The 22,355-nt window shown below is 44.2% G+C and overlaps 1 protein-coding gene across 1 annotated transcript in view; it reads left to right on the top strand.

The window, feature by feature from the left end:
- Kank4 (KN motif and ankyrin repeat domains 4) overlaps positions 1-22,355 on the top strand; it is a 96,098-nt gene that overhangs the window by 16,880 nt on the left and 56,863 nt on the right. The window lies entirely within an intron of this gene.

Here is a 22,355-nt window from a genome sequence, read left to right as displayed (position 1 = left end):
TACCTTGAAAAAATAAATAAATAAATAAGGAGATGGGGGGTGTTTGTGAGGGTGATAGGCAATGTGATCATATCTTTAACTGCTTCCTGATGACTGGGGGCATTGTTAGATTAAGAATTCTCCCTGTCTTGGGGCTTCTGTTCTAAGGCTAGTTAGTACCTGTACTTTCACATCAGGAGGATGTTACCCATGTGAGTCTGTGTGACATGCTGATTGGTGGTCTGGATAAATCAGTTTGACAACTGGGTTAGAGATGGTCCTATGGATATATGAATCAATAGTCATTAAAAGGGTGACAAGAGATATTAGCTAGGAGACTCAGGTTGAATTTGAAACCATTTGGAATTGGATCTGCTAAAATGAATTTTATTAAGTTTGTAAGTTAAGGTTAGAACTAGCATCATCAGAAAAATCCATACTCATGATGTTGAAAATCAGAAAAATCTCGGTAAATGTGAGAGAGCTCTAGCAGACAAGAGAATGAGTTTTACCTCAAATGAAATAAGCAAAGTCTTACATGTAGGTTTAGCTTGATAGGAATATATCTAGAACTATAACCTAGAACGGAAGATGTCTCAGCTGGTACAGAGATGTCAAGTCAGACACAGGAAAAGATAATAAGCTGGCTATTTTTAAAGGCTAATGTAGCCCAAAATAACTTTGGCTCTGGACCTGTAGCCTTTAAGTCTCCACAACTGCTGGAGTTAGTCATTGAAGTTCTAGTAACACAGGCATGCCTTCTGAGAGCTTTCGCATTTGCATGTTGTGCACATTGAAAACTGTTATGCTCCATGTTGCTATGATGCTTTGTAGTTAAGGTCTAGGGTCTGTTATAGATAACGTTGAATAGGCAGGAAGAGACAAATAATTAACATAGCCATTAGGAAAGAAACTTCTGGATCACACTAATCCACTAGCCATTATTATCTGCATCTTAATGACATTAACATTTAACACATAACAGTATTATATCTAAGGATGAGAAAAGTAACTAATGTAGGTGGTAGGTGAGGAAAAGGGTATTATTAAAGGTACTCTTGAAGAGAAGCAGACATTCTTAATCTGGACAAGAAGAGTTCATTGAAATTGTTGTACAGGTGAAGGCTTGGCTTAGGTAAGGTAGGAAGTATTAGAAACTTATTTTCATTTGCAATTTAATTAAAATTGAAGTTAGCACCCACTTTTATATATCAAGCAGCATTTGAAATATCTTGGACAATTGTTTAAACATGAAAGAATTTAAGAAAGCAATCAATTTTGAAATTTGTTAAAGACTTAAGTCATAATAAACACTTAGAAACCATCCAGAATTTTGATTTTTTTTTTTTTTTTTTTAGAAGTAGGTTTTCACTCTAGCCCAGGCTGATCTGGTACTCATTCTGTAGTCCTAGGCTGGCCTTGAATTCATGGGGATCCTCCTGCCTCTGCCTCCAGATTGCTGAGATTAAAGGCATGCACCACTATGCCTGGCCTTTTTCTTTCTTTCTTTTTTGGCTTTAATCTTGTAATTGAATCTGTGAATTGAATTTAAAAATAAGATTGAAGTTTAGCATTTTTGATCACCCTTAAAATATCTGTCTACTATTGCAGTAAGTATGAACAAGCATTTTTCATTTTAACCAAAGCACAAAGATGAATTATTTTAAATATCTTATAACATGTTTCTAGTAATTTAGCATCATTTAAAAGTATATCCAATTGGGGGGTGCTGGAGAGATGGCTTAGTGGTTAAGGCATTTGCCTGCAAAGCCAAAGGATCCCAGTTTGATATTCCAGGACCCATGTAAGCCAGATGCACAAGGGGGCACATGCATCTGGAGTTTGTTTGCAGTGGCTGGAGGCCCTGGAATGCCCATTCTCTCCCCCCCCACACACACACACTTTCTCTCTCTCTCTCTCAAGTAAATCAATAAAATATATTTAATAATAATAAGTAAAATATATCCAACTTGTCCAGTTAGCTCAGTTGGTTAAAGTGTAGAGCTAGGGCTGGAGAGATGGCTTAGCGGTCAAACACTTGCCTGTGAAGCCTAAGGACCCCGGTTCGAGGCTCAGTTCCCCAGGTCCCACGTTAGCCAGATGCACAAGGGGGCGCACGCGTCTGGAGTTCGTTTGCAGAGGCTGGAAGCCCTGGCGCGCCCATTCTCTCTCTCTCCCTCTATCTGTCCTTCTCTCTGTGTCTGTCACTCTCAAATAAATAAATAAATAAAAATTTTTTAAAAAAAGTGTAGAGCTAATAAAATATATCCATGTGCATGTGCACATTCTAAAATCAGAGCACCCAATGGCCAAGGATTTAGTTATATAGTTTTTGGACATAAAAACACACAAAAAAAACATGAACACAGGGAAGTGGCTGGCCAGTCTTAGCCATATGATAAAGAAGAGGTAATATGATTAAAGGGAAGAGAGACACCTGTCTTGTTCTTTATAATTTTAGTTGCACTATAAACAGAGTTGAGGTAATTTGATTTTTTTAATTTATGAGTACTTGCTTATAAGCTAATGTTACCATATCAACAATATAGACAATAAACCAATACCTTTAGCTATAAAGACCCATTGATTTTGTGGTAGAGGCTGCTGGACAAGGCACAAAAGACATTGTCCTGACTGACATGGAGCAGAAAATAATTCAGGGAAACAAAGTCAACATCCAAGACTGCCAACTGTATAAGACCTTATGTAGTGACGCCTGCATTGTAGAATAAGTATATGCTTTTATGGTGGTTCAATTAAAGGAAAGAAAAGCTACGATTCTCTTGAAATTTAAAAATATATATATTGAAAAGTATTCAGTTTGGTCACACTTCTCAGTAAACTTGCTACTTTCTTCCCCCTCTAAATCAGCTGTTCAATCTAAATATTTATTGAGCAGAAGGTTAGGAAGGAACCTGCACTGTACTGCTGTCTCCATGATGCATATGCACAATATTTATTGAGTGGCCAGTTCTACGGATGTGCCTCTCTCATGCATGCAGAGTTGTATCCAAACACAGCTTTTCTCTTGTTCTTCTGCTTGCAAACCTTTAAATCAAATGAGCAGCTTCCAGCCTCTGCCTTCCCCATCATCCACTGGTGCGCTGCACCCTGGCCAAGTATGCCAATCGCGCCTCAAGCCACCATGTTTTCATCTCTGCCCCATCTGCTCAGTGAAATAATACTTCTCCCTTCAAAAGGCAGTTCCAGTTTGTGACACTTGTGATGCCCCCTGATCCTCACTAAGCCTCTAACACTTGACATCCTTATTTAGGAGTCTTCCTTCCCCTGTGGACTGTGAGTTCTGTAAAGTACCCATCCAGGAACTCACAGATCCTAGACAATCATTTCAGGTGTATGGTGAGTGCACACATTTGGAAAGACTGGTCTTTGAACAGACATGGCTCTGTTGTCCTCCCTCACACTGCTGGGCCATTTAACCCCACTCATTGTGGGCTGTGGAAGCCTTACCATTGCTGTCATGCAACGGGAATGGGGAACCCAGGTGGGGAATCTGGAGGGGCCGTGCAGAAGCAACAGTAGCAGCTGAAGCCATGTATGCCAGAGGGCTGTGGTGAAGGAAGCAGTCATGTTGGTCGTGGCAGGCAGAGGTCCCAGTGCACCAGAACACAAGTGGCTAAGTATGTAGGGCAGGCTCTGGGCTGTGCACACATGCCAAGGAGCTGGGGCCCAACCGCTGCTGACCTGTGAAGAAAAGGAGCATTGTGTGTGCTGGCAGTGCTCCAAGGGAAATATTCCACTTGTTTGTCTTTGTTGAAGGGCTTCCTCTTTTAAAGAAAAGCCCCCAAACAAAAATTCTCCCTGGCTTCAATACATCCTGCCCACCAATATCAATTCAATTGTTTTCTTTACAGTGTCAATTTGTTACGTAAGTAATACTTTAACTGCTGCATCCGTGTGGAGCATAGCGATGGGTCAGCACCGTCGTAGGCAGCAGGAAGGCAGAAACAGAAGATGCTGTCCTTGCCATTATATGCTCCTTCTCTTGAGCTTAATTTCCACTCGTGCTCTTGGGCCTCTGCCCCTGCCTGTTCTCCTCCTCTGCACTGGAAGTTTCCTGCTCTCAGCCCCGAGCTAGCCCTTTTGAGCAGATGTGCACAGAACTATGCCTCAGTATAGCTACTAAAAGCTTCAACAGGAATACCCGAATTCAATACCAACTCTGCCCTGTACTATCTTTGTGACTGTGACCAACTTACTAAACCCGTCTGAGCTTTGGCTTTTAAAATCTGCCAAGTAGAAAATAAAAACACAATACCAGTGCTGGCAAGAGTAATGATAACAGTGCAGTACGTGGCACGGTGCCTAGCGGGCCACCCCACCCTGCACACACAAGAACAGAGCAACTAGCACTACTGAGCACCGTTCTACCTTCCCTCAGTAACTACAGCAAGGGCGCGTCAGAGTGCTTTCTGCATGAGAGGAGATGTGTTACAGTGGTCTGTACCCTCCAATGGGGAACATTGCAGAAGAGGGGACACAAAGAATATAAGAGGACGGGCAGGAGTATTTTGGAACACTGTCTTCTGGACATTCAGTGACTATTGCATTCACGACCTCACAGTGACTGTTGTCACCAGCACCAGATCTGAGCCATATTGGGACTACCAACATCTTGTCATGGCTGATGGAGACAAGCAATGAAAGAAGGAAGAAAAGAAGAAAGGGAAGGGAAGGACATCAAAATAGAAGAGAGACTAGTTAGAAAGATGAAGGGGTTTAGTGGAAAGGAAATGGGAGAGAGGGCACAAAAGAAGGTAATGGAAGGGGATTATGATCATGTACAAAATTTGTCAATAAAGTTAAAAAAAGAACGGTCATGTAGCTGTGTGCGGTGGCTTACACTACAACCACAGTAGTTGGGAGGTAAAGGCAAGGAGATTACTTCTAGTTTGAGGTCAGCCTGAGGCTACAGGGTGAGTTCCAGGCCAGCCTGGGCTACATAGTGAAAACCTATCTCAAGACAACAAAATAATAACTGCAGCTAACAAGCATGTAGCAGTGTGGGCCTTGGGAAGTGTGCAGTTAATTTATATCTTCTTATAGCCAAGGGGGCTGTATCAGGAGTAGAGTGACTCACCCAGGGGCACATTATTTGTAAGCTTGAGCTAGCAGTGGCACTAGCAAATGGCTTCGTAGACAGCTACAGAAGTAGGAGCCAGAAGGAGGGCCACACTGTGTATCTTATCACCCTGTGTGGAGTGAGATGGACTCTGACATGTACTAGATGTCCATCAACAGATGAAGAAATAAAGAAAAGATGGAATGTATACACAGTGGAATTTTATGCACCAGAGAAACAAAATTACGACATTTGCAAGAAAATAGATGCAACTGAGAATTATTACGTAACATGAAATGAGCCAGACTCAGACAGGCAAATATAAGTTTTCTCTCATACTTGGAAACTAGATTTATTTTTTTTAATATTTTGTTTTTATTTATTCATTTATGAGAGAGAATGGGCACATCAGGGCCTACAGCCACTGCAAACAAGCTCCAGATCTGCCAGTTTGTGCATCTTGCTTACATAGGTACTGGGGAATGAAACCTGGGTCCTTAGGCTTCAGAGGCAAGTACCTTAACTACTAAGCCATCTCTCCAGCCTTAGATTTAAAATTTTACACACACACACAAAGTAAATAAAAGTAGGTGAAAGCCAGGCATGGTGAAACATACCTGTAATCGCTCAGGAGTCTGAGGTAGGAAGATCAAAAGTTCAAGGCTAGCCTGGGGTATGAAGCAAGCCCTGTCACTAACAAAAGAGAAGGGCTAAGTGTGCATATGCATCATGGAGACAGCAGTACAGTGCAGGTTCCTTCCTAACCTTCTGCTCTTGTATCTTTTGCTCTTTCCCCATGTCCATGGCATTCATTTCCTGCATTCTCAGAGAAGATGTAGGGGTGTGAGTGGAATCCATGCAAACTTCCAGTTGTGGTCTTGGCCCAGGGTGGCTCATAACTCGTGTCTGCCGTTAGGGGGCCACTAGACTGGGTGTAGGCCCTGCATCCCTCAGACTTGAGAGAAGGCTCAGTTGGCAATGAGGTTCATTCTCCTGAGTTATGCAAGGCAGGATGCCATTCCAGTCCCCTAACTTGGTGGACAGAGAAACAAATGTGTAACCTAAACCTTTGTGTCAGGCCTGAAAAAAAAATGGGTCTTGGCAATGGAAATTTTGACAGTACTAGATCTGCAAAGAACATTTTACATAAAATTGGATCCTGTGTGATTCAATTGCTGCTACCTGGTTATATAGGAATTAAACAACCTAGAACTCCTTGAGACTTTCAAAGATTATTTGAAAAGTAATTGAGTTTTATTGATTAAATAATTTCAACTTAATTAGGAAATGACTGCATTTTCAGTCTATTCCTTGGCAACTTTATTGATAGACCTATCTTATCCCTTGAAAATGTTTATATTGCAATAATAATCTGATATCTGTGGTGGAATTTAAGACTAGGCTCCTTCCTTTGCTAATCTAGATGTCTGGTTCCTTGTCTTTCTATTCAGACTCCACTAGCAAATTGCTTCATAAACAGCCACAGAAGTAAGAGCCAGTAGGAAGGCCACACTGTGCTTATCAGTCTGCTCTCTGGGGTGAGATGAACTGACTCTTGCTGGATTTGTGCCTCTGAACCTGTCATCTATGAAACGACCAAATAACATAATAGTCCTACCTAACATGATCATTATGAAATTAAATAAGGTACCATTTGTGCAATTTCTTACTGTTGTTATTACAACATAAGTAGTTATATTATTATTATTTTTTGTTTGTTTGTTTTTCGAGGTAGGGTCTCACTCTGGACAAGGCTGACCTGGAATTAACTATGTAGTCTCAGGGTGGCCTTGAACTCATGGCAATCCTCCTACCTCTGCCTCCCGAGTGCTGGGATTAAAGGCATGCGCCACCACACCCAGCAAGTTACATTATTTTTAAGCCTCGTTTTTCTTACTGTAAAATGGCTGTGATGGGGAATAAAGCCACTAATGTGTGAGTATTCAAAACTTTACTTGCAGACCCTCCTAAATAAATCCCTTCTAAGGAAATTCCTGGCGTAGCCTGCTTCACTGCTGCTCTTCCCTTACGATGTAGACTGGGATTATCCACTGAGGAAAAGGGCCCAGGCAGTGGAAACAACGTTTGGATTCCTGGGGAAGAGAGGCCAGAGAGAACCCGGCAGAGGACGGGGAATCAGGACCAGATGAGACGGTGGGTGAGCGAGGAGGAGTGGGAGCCGAGTCTGCCCAGAAAGTGCTGGGAAACAAAGGTCTCTGCTTCCGGAGGAGTTGCTCTGCTGGACCAAGATATGAGAGCAGCAGAGAGGAAAACAAAAATCGAAGTTTCTTTCTCTTTGTCTTTTTGCTTTGTGCTAAGAATGCATTTCCCTCTCCTTCGGTATGTCTCTGGAGACTGCAGTGAAGGTTTGGATTGCTTCCAGTTTTTTCCTGCATAACTGTTGTTTCTTTGAACACAATGCCGGGCTCAGACTGGACCACTAAGCAGCCATCTCCACCTCACTAACAGAAGGGCCACAGCAAAATGGTCTCAAGTGCAAGGAAGGATGAGGGAAGGACTTAACGCAGAGAAGGTGCTTAAGTGATGTTGGCAACTGTTTTTATGGTTGTGTATGGAACTTTCTCTCCAGCCTGAGGCTGCGAACAAAGGTCACCAGTGGGAGTGTGGGCAGTGCTCTGGCAGAGGCATCATCAAAGTAAAACCTCCATTATTCTCCATCTGAACTGGGAACCCACGCCATGTTGTTTTTAAAGAAATCAACCATTCAATGCCCTCCAAAACACAATGCAGACAAACTCTGTAATGTGAAACTTGTCACAGAAAGCACTGGAGAGGGAGAGTCTAGAAAGCAAATATGACCTTGGCTGTGATGTGTGGTAGAAGCAAGTCACAGAGCCTCAATATGCCAATTAGCACATGAGGATGATGTCCAAGAACCTGCTAGATATTTTTCTCCTTCCAGTAGAACTGATTGGACACCCAATACTTGCAAAGGCCTGGGCAGGTGCCATGAGATGTTTGGAGAAGCAGGAAAAGTGGTCTTGACTTGAAAGAGGCCATAGTCTGGTTTGAAGAGAAGACATGGGCTGGAGGGATGGCTTAGCAGCTAAGGCGTTTGCTGCAAAGCCTAAGGACCCAGGTTCAATTCCCCAGGACCCATGTTAGTCAGATGCACAAGGGAGTGCACACGTCTGCAGTTTGTTTGCAGTGGCTGGAGGCCCTGGCATGCCTATTCTCTCTCCCTGTCACTCTCTTTCCCTCTTTCTCTGTCAGATAAATAAACAATAAAATAAGAGAGAAAAGGCATGAGGAGTTGCTTAAGAAATCTGCCCATCCTGTGTTCTGGGTGTCCCATCACTGTGTGATACCTCTGAGTTGCTATGGAATGATTTAAATGCTGGGGAGGGGCTGGAGAGATGGCTTAGCGGTTAAGCACTTGCCTGTGAAGCCTAAGGACCCCAGTTCGAAGCTCAATTCCCCAGGACCCACATTAGCCAGATGCACAAGGGGGCGCACGCGTCTGGAGTTCGTTTGGAGTGGCTGGAAGCCCTGGCTCGCCCATTCTCCCTCTCTTTCTCCCTATCTGCCTCTTTCTCTCTCTGCCTGTCACTCTCAATAAATAAAATAAGCAAAAAAAAAAAAAGAATGCTGGGGAGCCTAGAGCGTGGTTCTGGGGGAATATTAGAGCACAGTGCTGGGGAGCCTCGCGCATGTTGCTGGCCTCTAGTGAGGGTATTTGCACTGCATATCCATGACAGCCAGTGGAAGGGGACAAGGGGGCCAAGCTCACTTTTGTAAGCACTCACTTTTGTAAGTGCTCACCCTCAGTGACTAGCCCACTCCCAAAGTCACCTGATCACCTTCCATCAGACCCTACCTCTCTGTTGAAGTGGGGGTTAAGTTTCCAGCACACACTTCGATAAATGAATTCAGCCCAGCACCCACATAGAAGCACAAGACAAACCAGACCCCAGCTGTGTGCCTCCTTCCTTTGTTGCCAGGTGGCACACTGCCTTGCAGAAAACATTGAAGTTGGTGGAAGCTTCTAGAGCTCTTCCTCCCACTCTTCCTTCAGCTGGCATGCTGCTCAGGCTTAGACTGCATCATCCTTGTTTGACACATATCACATGTGTCTACACCTGTGCAAACTGATCTTGAAGATGGCTAGATGGAGTCTTGTGAAATAATAAGAAAAGCCTTTCTCCTTGCCTGGAAAATCTGGAAGCATCCCAGCTCCACCCAGAAACCTAGGGCTCACTTTTCATGCTCAGTTTGGTATGAACTGACTTTCCTAACTGTGCAGGCTGTGTGCACTTAAGCCAAGAAAAACCTTCCGCCCCAGAAGGCAGAAGCCACAGGCCACGAAATCACTAACATTCTGCACCTGCGACTCGTGCTAGGTCTCCACACTAATACTTGAGAAGGTTCTGGTTGGATTCTGTCCAGGGACAATAATGCTGGGAATAGTCTTCTGCATTAATAACGAAACACCCTTCCTGAGAATTGTAGGAATTCCAGATCTTGGCCTGTATGCATACCAAGGAGTCTTGTAGTATTGCCTAATGATGATGGAGATCACTCTTCTTTGCAAAACAGAGAATTAATGCTCTAAATACTTTGGAACAGACTGATTTTTGCTTATTAACACCAAAGTCTGATTAACCCACATATTTTTTTTTTAATTTGAGAGTGACAGACACAGAGAGAAAGACAGATAGAGGGAGAAAGAGAGAATGGGCGCGCCAGGGCTTCTAGCCACTGCAAACGAACTCCAGACGCGTGCGCCCCCTTGTGCATCTGGCTAACGTGGGACCTGGGGAACCAAGCCTCGAACCGGGGTCCTTAGGCTTCACAGGCAAGCGCTTAACCGCTAAGCCATCTCTCCAGCCCAGACCCACATATTTTGTTGTTAGTTTTTATAAAATTGAAATCCCATGTAAGTCACTTACGATTAGGAAGAGAGAAGTTTGGAATCCATTTATGCCTTTGGAAACTTACCCTCTTTCACTGGTCCAGGGACTCTGCTGTGAGAATTGTATATTTAAGGAGCCCAGACATTTCTAGGGCTCTGTTAAGACCCTGGAAGGTGGGAGTGGTGATATATGCCTACAATTCCAGCATTTGAGAGGTGGAGGAAGTAAAGTTAGGTGTTCAAGCTCATCCATGGCTGCATAGTGAGCCCAAGGCCAGCCTGGACCATGCAAAACATAGGCCCAAAAAGTAAAAAGTCCCCTGGATACTATGGGGGGAGTCACAGGAGGAAGTCTTGGTTCTTTCCATTAAGGAGTTCTGGTTCAGCAGGAGGCATTTAATAATTGTACAATGACAAAAGGAGATGGCAGAACAAGATGATCCTATATCTTAGGCCCATGTGTTAAAGTCGTGGTCCCTGAGTGATGTAACTGGGAGATGGTGAAACAAGAGGTGGGGCGTATTGACAGGAAGTTAGGTCATTTTAGGGCATACTTGTGGGATATTGGTTCTGGACATGAGCTAAGTGATATTTCTCAGTCCTGTGCTCATTGCAGGTGCCCCTTGAGCAGATTTCTGAAAGCCATGTATCCATCATGAGCCAGAGCAGATTTCTGAAAGCCATGTATCCATCATGAGCCAAAATAAATATTTTTATTTTTTTTATATTTTATTTATTTATTTGAGAGAGAAAGAGAAAAAACAGCTGTGTCGGGGCCTCCAGCCACTGCAAACCAACTCCAGACACGTGTGCCACCTTGTGCATCTGGCTTATATGGGTCCTGGGGAATTGAACCAAGAACCTTAACCACTAAGCCTTCTCTTCATACCCCCCAAATAAGTATTTTATCTTTAAATTTTAATTACCTGGGCTGGAGAGATGGCTTAAAGTAGTTAAGGAACTTGCCTGCAAAGCCAAAGAATCCATGGTTGATTCCCCAGGACCCATGTAAGGCCAGATACACAAGATGGTACATATGTCTGGAGTTTGTTTGCAATGGATAGAGGCTGTTTCTTGCTCAAAGAAATAACTAAAAATATTTAAATTTTAATTGCTTTAGTGACAGAAGGTTTACACATATTGGTACCACGAGGCAGATTTTTAAAATATTTTTATTTATTTATTTATTTGACATAGTAAGAGGGGGAGAGAGAGAGAATGGGCATGCCAGGGCCTCCAGCCACTGCAAACGAACTCCAGATATGTGTGCCCCCTTATGCGTCTGGCTAACGTGGGTCCTGGAGAATCAAACTTGGGTCCTTTGGCCTTGCAGGCAAACATCTTAAACACTAAGCCATCCCTCCAGCCCACCATGAGGTAGTTTTAAGTGATGTTACTTATTCTTTTTTTTCTGTTTTTATGATTTTTTTATGAGAGAGAGAATCGGTGCCTTCAGCCACTGAAATTGAATTCCAGACATGTGGTGTACACCTTGTGTGCATGTGTAATCTTGCATGCTTATGTCACCTTGTGTGTCTGGCTTAGGTGGGACCTGAAGAGTCAAACATGGGTCCTTTGGCTTCACAGACAAGCACCTTAACTGCTAAGCCATCTCTCCAGCCCAAGTAATGTTAACCATTCTTAATTAGTAAAAGGCTCTTCTGTCTGGAAATTGGATTCTTAATCCTTTGTGTCCCCATGTAGATTCTCTACCCTGGGATTTGAGAGTTACATTGGAATGGCTCACAAGATGGCTTCCTGAGGGAGATGAGACCCAGTGGGCCGACAGGGACACGTAGGGTTTGGGCAAAAGACAATGTGGGGAGTGGCTAGCTGAGTGGTACTATGTAAGTGCAGATTTCAATTGAAAATCCTCCTAGAGAGGGTTAGAGTGTGGCTATCATCAAGAATGCTCTACATCTCCTGGGCATGCAGATGTTTTCTAGGGTAAGGGTCATTAGGGAAGAAAATATTTAATTAGTCATTTGTATGGAGTGTTAGTAATATGCTGTGGGCCATGGATGTCCCTTTCCTCACTTGAAAATACATTAGATGAACTGTAAAAAATCCTTTCTAGTTCTAATGAACTGTGAAAACATTATACTAATTGAAAGAAGCCAGTCACAAAAGAGCACCTGTTATATAATTCTATTGATACAAAATGTCTAGAATAAACAAATAATAAGAAAATATGTTAGATTCATTACTGTCTAGGGCTCGGGTACAAGGTGGAGGAAATAGGAAATGACTGTTAATGAGTATGGGGTTTATTTTTAGGGTGATGTAGTATTCTAGCCAGGCACAATGGCATGTGTCTGTAATCCCAGCACTTGAGAGATGGACGCAAGAGGATCTTGAGGTTAGCCGGTGATATACAGAAACACCCTGTCTCAAAAGGGAAAAAAGGCCAAGTTTGATTCTCCAGGTCCCACATAAGCCAGATGCACATGGTGGCGCAGGCGTCTACAGTTCATTTGCAGTGGCTAGAGGCCCTGGTGCACCCATTCTCACTCACTCTCTTTCCTTCTCTGTCTCTAATAAATAAAAATATTTTTTTAGGAAGGGAAAAGGGAGGCTGGAGAGATGGTTCAGCAGTTAAGGCGCTTGTCTGCAAAGCATAATGACATGAGTTCAGTTCTCTAGTACCCACATAAAGCAGATGCACAAAGTGGCACATGTATCTAGAATTCACTTGCAACAAAGGAGATCCAGGCACACCCATTCTCTCTGCCTGTCTCTCTTCACTCTATCTTTATCTGCTTGCAAATAAATAAATAAAATTAGTTTTTAATTTTTTATTGACAACTTCTATACTTACAGACAATAAACCATGATAATTCCCTCCCCTCCCCCGCTTCCCCCTTCATAGCTCCACTCTCCGTCATATCCCCTCCCTCTCTACATTGGTCTGTCTTTTATTTTGGTGTCATTGTCTTTTTTTCCTATTATGAGGGTCTTCTGAATTTATTGCTAGGTACTGTGAGGTTATGGATATTGAGGCCAATTTCTGTCTGGACAGTTGCATTGTAAGTAGTGGTGCCCTTCCTTTGGCCCTTACATTCTTTCTGCCACCTCTTCTGCAATGGACCCTGAGCCTTGGAAGGTGTGATAGAGATGTTTCAGGGCTGGACACTCCTCTGTCACTTCTTCTCTGCACTATGTTATCTTTTGGGTCATCCCAGTGGTCACCACCATCTGAAAAAAGAAGCTTCTCTAACCAAAAGTGAGAGTAGCATTAATATATGAATATGAACATTAAGTGTAGTGCTAATAGGGCAATTTGGTGAGCATAATATATGCAGTTAGCCAAACAAGAGCAGGCTTTATACCCCTAAGTCTCATGACTTCCCCTGCCATAGGCTTTTGATTAGGTTTTCAGTACTAGGCATGTATTCCCTCCCATTGGCCTCCAATCCAATTAGAGAGCAGTTGGTCTCCCCCAGAGCAGATATGCCTTTATTGCACCCATTCAGTCATTGGCCTGTCTGGCCAAACTTGAGGCTTCCAGTGTCCACTGTTCTCACTGCTGATGACTTCTGTCTCTCATCGGCCTGCATACAGTGCAGCTTTTTCCAACTTTCAGTTGGCTGGGCTACAGAAAGGTTTTCAGCTCAGCACCTTGCCGCCCAAGCATGTGAAGTCTTCAGCAATAGGGTCTTACCCTCTGTTACTCATGGGAAACCAACGGTTGTGGCAATAGCCTGTAATGTTTTGGGGTATCAGTGACCTCCCTGGCCAACAACTCACTGGAAGGTATTCCATCCCTGGCACTGAAAACTTCCTAGTAACAATCTATGGCTTCTGGATGTGCCATTATCCAAAAAAAGTAAGGTTTCATATGTATTATTCAGAATATCAAATGGATAATAAAGATGTGGCATATTTACACAATGGATTTCTATTCAGTGGTAAAGAAAAATTAAATTATGAACTTTGCAGGGAAATGGATGGATCTGGAAAGGATTATACTAACTGAGGTAACCCAGACCCAAAAAGCCAAATGTCTCATGTTTTCTCCCATATGTGGATCCTAGCTACAAATGTTTACACTTGTGTATGAGCTGGAACCAAAATTCGGTAGCAGAGGCCAGTTAGCTAGAAAAAGGCTATAAGGGAGGGAGGAGAAGGAAGGAATTTAGGGGATGGTATTGTATATAGTAATGTAAGTAAAAAAACAAATTATAGGGAGTGGAATGGGGAAGAGACTAAGAGAAGGATGGGGGAGGATCAATAAAATTATTTTTTAAAAAGCAATACAAAAAGTCAAAAAAGAAAGTGTTAAAATGTTCTAAAATACATTGTGGTCTTTTCAACACATGGTGCTATGAAAACTGAGCATTCACATGCAAAGGGATGAAGCTGAACCTTAATCTTACACCATATACAAAATTAACTCAAAATGGGTCTAAAACTGACACACAAAAGAAAATGGTGGGGTTTCTTCCTATACTGGATTTAGTAACAATTTCCTAGCCATGATACTAATGCACAAGCAGCCAAAGTAAGTACAGATTATTAGTATTTCAGTTTAATAACTGATGTACAACAAAGGCTGATATCAAAGGAAAACAAAATGAGATGGCTCAGCAGTTAAAGGCACTTGATTACAAAGCCTGAAAGCCTGACATCCCAGCTTCAATCCCCAGTAACCACATAATAGCCAGATGCACAAAGTGGCACATGTGTTTGGAATTTGTTTGCAATGTGCACCCATATTCACTCTCTCTCTCTAGTAAATAAATATTTCATGGGTTCTTTGGTTTGTTTTGGTGCTGAGGACTGAACCCAAGCCCTGTGCTTGCTAGGCAAGTGCTCATCCACTGAGCTAAATCCCTAACCCCTAAATAAAATATTTTCCAAGAAGAAAAGGAAATGAGAGCCAGGCTTGATGATGCAGGCCCATAATCTCAGCTACATGGATGGTGAAGGCAGAGGGTCATGAGTTCAAGACCTGCCTGGACTAGAGCAAGTTCCCAGCCAGCCAGAGTAACTAAGTGAAATCCTGTCTCTGAAAATGGACGGATGATGTAGGTTAGTACTAGGTCACTGGCTTAGCTTGCTCAGGACCCTGGGTTCAGTTCCAGCACTGCAAAAAAAGAAAAATGGAAAAGATTTATTTGTAACAAGAATTTTTCAGATAGTAACCATTTGTATTTTTTTTCTTTTATGCGTTTTCTGCTCCTGCTTCTTCATGTGCTTGTTGGCCTCTTGGTTTTACAAGACGTAGAGCGTTTTGGGAAGAGTCTCATTGTAGTAGAGATGCTGTTTTGGTTGGTGTGTGCCTGATACACACACCTCTCCTCTGCCCTGTGTTATCACTGGGACTGTCAAAGAGTCGGCATTCCTGGTGAAAGTGCAAAAACCTAAGGGGGCTGCTTAAGCACACACAGCAGAGAGGGAGGTTAAGTCTTGCCTATCCCCCACCCTGTTGGGGACTATACAGTTCATCTTTTCCCATCATGAGACAGAGGGTACATGTACCACAAAAGTCAGTAATTTTTTTAAAATATCTTATTTATTTGTATTTACTTCTTTTGAAAGACAGGAAGAAAGAGAGAGGCAGATAGAGAGAGAGAAAATGAGTATGGCAGGGCCTCCAGCCCCTGCAAATAACTCCATAGACATGTACCACCTTGTGCATCTGGCTTTATGTGGGTACTGGGGAATGGAATCTTGGTCCTTAGACTTCACAGGCAAGTCCCTTAACCACTAAGCCATCTCTCAAGCCCCCATTTTTAAGAAATATTTTATTCATTTGAGAGAGTGTGAAATAGAAAAAGGCAGAGAGAGAGCAAGAATGTGCACACCAGGATCTCTAGCCATTGCAAATGAACTCCAGCCACATGTGCCATCCTGTGCATCTGGCTTTATGTAGGTACTGGGGAATCAAACCTGGGTCCTTAGGCTTTGCAGGCAAATGCCTAAACTGCTCAGCCATCTCTCCAGCCCACCATTTCTTAATGGTATATGAAATGTGTTACTGCTGTTTCTATTCACCAGCTGTACCACAGAACACCAGAATATATTCATCTTATCTAACCCTAACATTGTGCCATTGATGGACTCTCCACATTTTTCTTACCACTCCTCTCCCCAGCTTCTGATAACCGTATTCCACCCCAAACTTTTCTTTACCCTGCTGAGAGGCCTGGAGCAGAAGTGTTCCCCTGGCAAGGGGCTTCCCCTGGGGAATCTGTCACATTTATCATAGGAATGGTGGGTAAGTTCAGTTTCACATGCTTTCTGGAACAGCTAGCCTGTGGTGGGCATCAGGAACACAGACCCAGGGGCAGCCATTAGAATATAAATGGAGGGCTGGGCATGATGGCACACTCCTTTAATCCCAGCACTTGAGAGGAAGAGGTAGGAATATCGCCGTGAGTTCGAGGTCACCCTGAGACTACTAGTGAATTCCAGGTGTGAGTGAGACCCGACCTTGAAACAACAATACAAATGGTACACTGTGTTGTAGAGGGCCAAGTGGCAGGAGATGGCCACTGTACTTGGAGAGGGGATGCATGAGCAAGGCTCAGAGGGCAGCAGGACTGGTGAGGCTGACCCCAGAGCATAGCACTCCAAGTAGACTGTTGAAAGTGCAGCCTGGGGTAGCCTCCTACGGCTTTATTTGAACGAGAAAGAATGTATCCTGGGAGAGGGAAAAACCATGCCCATCTTAGTCAAAGAAATGAGGGGAGGGTCATGAGCTGTTATGGCCTGAAACAAATGAAAGGCCTTTCTTCATCCTCTTTCTAGGGAAGTTTTTTATGTCTCTCACTGTTCTCTCACCCATTTAGGAGGAGGTAGTCTTTCAAATGAGCCTTTCAAATGTATTCAAGGTGCAGTTTGCTTTTGGATATATTTTCATACAACCCTAGCATTCAAGCCATATTCTTTTCTTATCCTTTTTTACTCTGATAGGTTAGTCTCTGTATTTAGTTAACATAAACAAATAATTTTAACAGTTGAGACACATTAAAGCCAACTTCATAGTCTTACCAGCTATCACATATCTTGTGCCCTTCAGAAAATGCCCTTATCTCTTGGTGAAGCAAAAATGTTCTGGAATCTTCAGAGGAAATAATGAGAACCCAGAGTCCAACCTTAATACATCTTACTCCTAGGAGACCCAAGGGAAGTCACTTAGACTAGCGATCTCACTTTCTTTACCTGAACATGAAACACTAGTCCTGGATCTGGGTGCAGGAAGTGCTTTCCAAGTGTGTCAGAGAGACGCAGGTAGCGTTTCAGGGTTACAGTGCCAGCACCAACTTTAGCCTAGCTTAGACAGGAGCCTTCCAGGGCTTGGAAACACCCCAGCAATGTCTGTGAATGTCAGAGGTGTCTCTGGCATGCCACACCAGTGGGCCTTCATTCCTAGAGCAGCCTCTTGCAAGAACTCTGGGAAGTTCTAACTCTGTTGTTGCGCCTGTATGAAAGGAGCCTAGGGCTCTCAGGACTTCACTGGACCAGGCTTCAAGAGCCAAGGTTCCCACCTTCCACCTGATCAAAGGGCTACAGCCACTCTGGGCCAGACCTTTCCCCTGCCTGCCCCCTCATCTGGCCACTTCTGCTTGGCTCCTCCACCCACCCCTCCCAAACTGTTGGTCCTTGCCGCGGTGAAACCCTGCAAGGAGCTGGAGCCACCGGACAGTAACCTGATCACCTCAGCATGTATTCGTTTCTCCTCTTAACGCAAAGGGATGGTTTGGTATTCAAGGGCATCAGATTGGTGGAACAGCAGGAAGCAGGAGCTGCCAGTCTGGCCCTGGGAAGTCACAGGGCATCGCTGTCTCCAGGCCACCCTGCCATCAGACTTCTAGTCACTTAATGATCAGAGGCTTGCTGGTGCCAGACTCTGAGAAGGCAGCAGGAAAGACTGCATTTAAAGATGAGCCAGAAAGACAGTGGTGCTGCCCTGAAGAGAGCCGCGTCCTAATGTGGCTGCATCCTCAGCGGGGATAATTCTGTTAATGAGCTGGCTCAGCTGCAGGGGAAGGAGGAATGCATGCTGAGGAATGACTGCTCAGAGGAGTTTCCAGAGTTGGAGGCATCAGGAAGTGTGTATGGTTTTGGAGTCTCTCTGAAAAGACGGGCAGCTCCAGAAGCTAACTTTGCCAGTGAAGGATGTGAGCCTTCTCCCTCTTTCTACAAGACCCAGTGTGAGCTTTTTGAGCAGTGAGTTTCTTTCTGACCCTGCTTGCCAGTTCTGGAGAGCAAAAAGGAAGTCAGTGTTTGCTTTTCCAGCAAGGTTTTTTCAAGCATGGATCACCTGACTGAGTCCTTTAGCAGCTGGGAAGCAGACCATGGCTGTGCTGAGCTTGTCCAAATTAGTTTTGTTGCTGCAGCCCCCAAGCTGGCTGTGGTGGGAGGGAGTCCTTCCTGCTGTGCAGGGTGGAGAAGTGGGGGTGCATGGGGAAGGTGCTGGGAGCATGGCTTGCCTCCCAACTGTTTTCTATTCTTCCTGAAGCTCCGGCCCCAGCTGCTGCAGTGCAGGCAGAAATGACAGACACTTGCAGCGAGATGCAGTCAATGAGACTGTGCTAACTGAGCATGAGTTCTCTCTTTCCTGTCGGCAGATGAGCCTGGCAAAGAACCTGGGTAGGCAGAATCTTCTAGGAGTGTGTCTCCCTCCTCTGTTGGCCTGGCTTCAGCCCCTCATGATAGGCAGCACTGCTGGATGCTGCTGATTCTTTGCACAGAGAACATTGCACTCTGAGGCTTGGGGTCAGAGTCCCTCGTCATCTTGGCAGGACCCATGTCAGGCACGAGGGGCTTTCTTTTCTCTTTGGGAAAGAGTGCTGTGTCTTTGCAAGTGGTCCTGCGCAGACAGGAAGGTTTGTGGCACGGTGTGCCACTTTGCTAAATATTTGACTTTGTAAGTTTGAATTCTCCAAGAATTCTGTGGCACTGAGGCTACATAGAAAGCCAAGCTCTCTTTTCAAGGAAATCCCAGGTGCTATTTATTTTGGCATGCAGCCTGCTATAGGATGAAAAGCAGCATTTTTATTGTCGCCGAGTAAAGAGGGGTTTAAAGGGAACAAATATGCAAAACTAGGTTTTGGTTTCTGGATGAAGGGAAGCTTTCTTTACATTTGGATTTGAGGTTAAATGAGATTGAAAATTGCATCATAAAAGGAGTAAATGTAGAGAAGAGAAGGTGTGGGGTAAAAATGTTGCAGGAGTATGGCTGACCTGGAGAAATTCATGCAGCTGGGCATGGAATGTGGGCCCTCTGAAGCCCTTACTAACATGGCCTGCTGGAGCATGGACCCTCACTGCTGTCTGACACTGACTGCCTTGGTGGGTTTGAAAGGTAGCCTCAGGCCCTGCCTCTTTGCTGCCACATGGGATTTGAAGGATACTGTGGGGGCTGGAGAGATGGCTCAATGGTTAAAGGTACTTGCTTGCAAAGTGCGATGGCTTGGGTTCAGTCTCTCAGTACACACATAAAACCAGATGCACAAAGTGGCACATGTATCTGGAGTTCATTTGTGGTGGCAGGAGGCCATGGAGCACCTATTGTCTCTCTCTCCTTTCACTTTCGCTATATTTGCAGATAATTAATTTTTAAAAAATACAGAGGACTGGAGAGATGGCTTAGTGGTTAAGGTGCTTAACTGCAAAGCCAAAGGACCCAGGTTCAATTCCCCTGGACTCACGTAAACCAGATGCACAAGGGGCTCACACATCTGGAGTTCATTTACAGTGGCTGGAGGCCCTGGCACACCCATTCTGTCTCTCTCTCTTTTTCTTGCTGTCTCTCTCCCTGCCCATTTTTCTCTCTCAAATAAATAAATTAAAATTAAATATTTTTTAAAAAATTGAAAAAGAAAGATTGTGGAATGATGGTATTATACAAGCCATTTTACTCCGACTAGCTGGGGAACTTTGGCTGCAGAGCATCTGGGTGCCTTCATGTCCCCAGTCATAAATTAGACTTGTTTCCCAGGATTGTGTGATCAGGGAGGATATGAGAAATGACACTTGGAGCCAGTGTCTAGCATGGGTTCAATCTGAAGATGGATGTTAACTCCCTTCTTATAAAACCATGTGCTGTGTGCCTAACATGCTTTAGATGGGGAAGTTGGGGCTGATACAGGAATGTCTTATAACAATTCCAACCTTCACAAGCTTGCAGATAAGGACAAGAGTAGAGCTAGAAAAAGAGAAAGTTATATATACTAGAACACTGAGAATGCCAAAGAGCTAGTGAGAAAGACCAGGTCCTAACTGGGGCTTCCCGAGACTAGGACAGGCCTCAGACAAACGAGAAGCTTTATAAAGCAGACACTGAAAAATGCACCGCACCAAGCATGCAGCTTGAACTGAAGATGAACGGCTGCTCCACCTGCAAGCTTTGAACGCCCCCTGCCCTCACCCCAGGGTTGTAAAGTCCATTGTAAAGGGGAAATTCTGTCCGGCAAAGCTCTTTTCCTATTGTCTAGTCCAGCCAACCAAGTAGCATGTGATGCTACATCCTTACTCTTTTGTTCACTCACCGAACCTCAAGTATCCACCCAGCTCCAAGGAATCTGCCTTACTAACCTCCCAGGTGTCTGCTGCAAGGCTCGTGGAGGAAAGAGAAGACTGGAATGAGGGTGGCAGCACCGGGAGGCAGTGAATTCCTTCCTTTCCTTCCTGTGTTTACAGTCCTTCAGAGTGAAAAGTTATAGAGCCCCTCCTCAGAGAATGGGGCTGTCAATTCCATTGATTATCTATAACCTTGAGGTGATTCATTTGAGTAAAATTCAAGTGGAAAAGAAATCTTAGAAGTCTCTGTAGAGTTCTTTTTACTGAAATTTGACCTAATGTGTGCATGAGTAATAATTACTTGAAGTCATTTGATCCCCTCTGGGCTGAGTTCCTAATTCTAGCTAAAGGCAGGAAGTCTGACTAGCGTCCTCAGACATTGTTGAGAGTTTTGCAGTCACAGGTCCAGCTGCACACAGAGGCCTCTGGCGGCTTCTCTTCCAAAAGTACAACCTTGGCCCTTGGTGTCCAGCCTTGAAGGACAGGGCTTTCCTTTTAGGCCCAGAGGTTTTTCACACGTGGGTAGTGAAGCAGAACCGTGTCCCTTCATAAGCAAGGGTCTGAAGGGCAGCCATAGCACTAGGTACACGGGGCTGGCCTTCAGGGGAGACAAATGTTCGTAACCCATCTGACTCAGCTTGAGAGCATGCTCTGTTCCAACACTCACTCGCTAGGTGACCTTGAGCAGGCTCAGCAACTATCACACCTCAGTTTCCCTGTCTGAACAAAAGTAAAAGTAAGGCAGACATTGTGGCTCATGCTTTTGATCCTAGTACTCAGGAGGCAGAAGTAGGAGGATCCCTGTGAGTTCAAGGCTACCCTGAAACTAGATAGTGAATTCCAGATCAGCCTGGGCCAGAGTGAGATACTAGCTAGAAACAAAAACAAAACAAAACAAAAAAGTAAAATTGATCCTACCTGGATTATAGTGAGGAGTGCTGCTGGCATTCCTCCCGCAAAGCATGTCTGCCCTTTGGAGAGTCGTCATACTGGGGAGGGAGTGGCTCCTAACAGGCTGGTACAGAATGGTGGAGGGCCAAGGCAGGAATTACAGCACGCGCATTGGAGGCTCAAGCAGTGCTCACATAGTTTATGCCAGACTTCCTGATGGACAGACCTTGGGATTTCTCTCTAACTGGGCAGCTAATATTTCTCCTTCAGTTATCCATGGACTCTCCCTTTTCCTATCCTCAGACACCCGTATCAGGGATCCCTCTTCATTCTCTTCACTCTGTTTCCCAGCCACTCCCTCTGGTCTGCAATTCGTTGTCAATCACATTGGAATTCCTAAAACAATGTTGCTTCCACTGCTGTGGAATTCGTTTTTCTGATGTGTGTGGAGTGACGTGAACAGCCAGTTTCCTGGGTGATTTGATGTAATAGGACAAGAGCTAGAGAAACTCCCAGGAATTGGTGGTCCAACCACAAGGTTCACTAGTCAGAGTTGGGGTAGCATTTCTGTTCAGAGGGTTGAGATTCCCCCTGTTTACCCATGGCTGGAAATCATCCCTGGGTATCAACTCTTGTCAGTCTGGAAGTTGTCTCATCTTGACCTTCTGTTCGATCAGAATGTCACAGATCATCTTTTTTCTTAAGATGGATTGTAATTATCTTGCCAGGTTGGGGGTAGGTATTATAGAAAGAGCATGGTGCTGGTTGTCAGAAAGCCCTGAGACTGATTCCAGCACCATCACTAATAGGCTGAGAGACCTTGGACAGAGAACTTACTTAGCCTGTTTCTTCCACTGCTAGGTGATGGGTTGGGCCAAGAACCTCCTTTAATATCTAGCTACTGCTACTGTTGCATGAATACACATCCTCATCCCCAGGAGAAAAGCAGAGGTGGTCTTTGGTGCTGATTTTTCTCAGCTAATACTTATCCTAATTATA

This window comes from Jaculus jaculus, chromosome 5 (assembly GCF_020740685.1).
Source record: "Jaculus jaculus isolate mJacJac1 chromosome 5, mJacJac1.mat.Y.cur, whole genome shotgun sequence".
Lineage (NCBI taxonomy): Eukaryota > Metazoa > Chordata > Mammalia > Rodentia > Dipodidae > Jaculus > Jaculus jaculus.
Note: the sequence above shows the minus strand (reverse complement) of the source record. Positions and strands in the feature narration are given on the sequence as shown.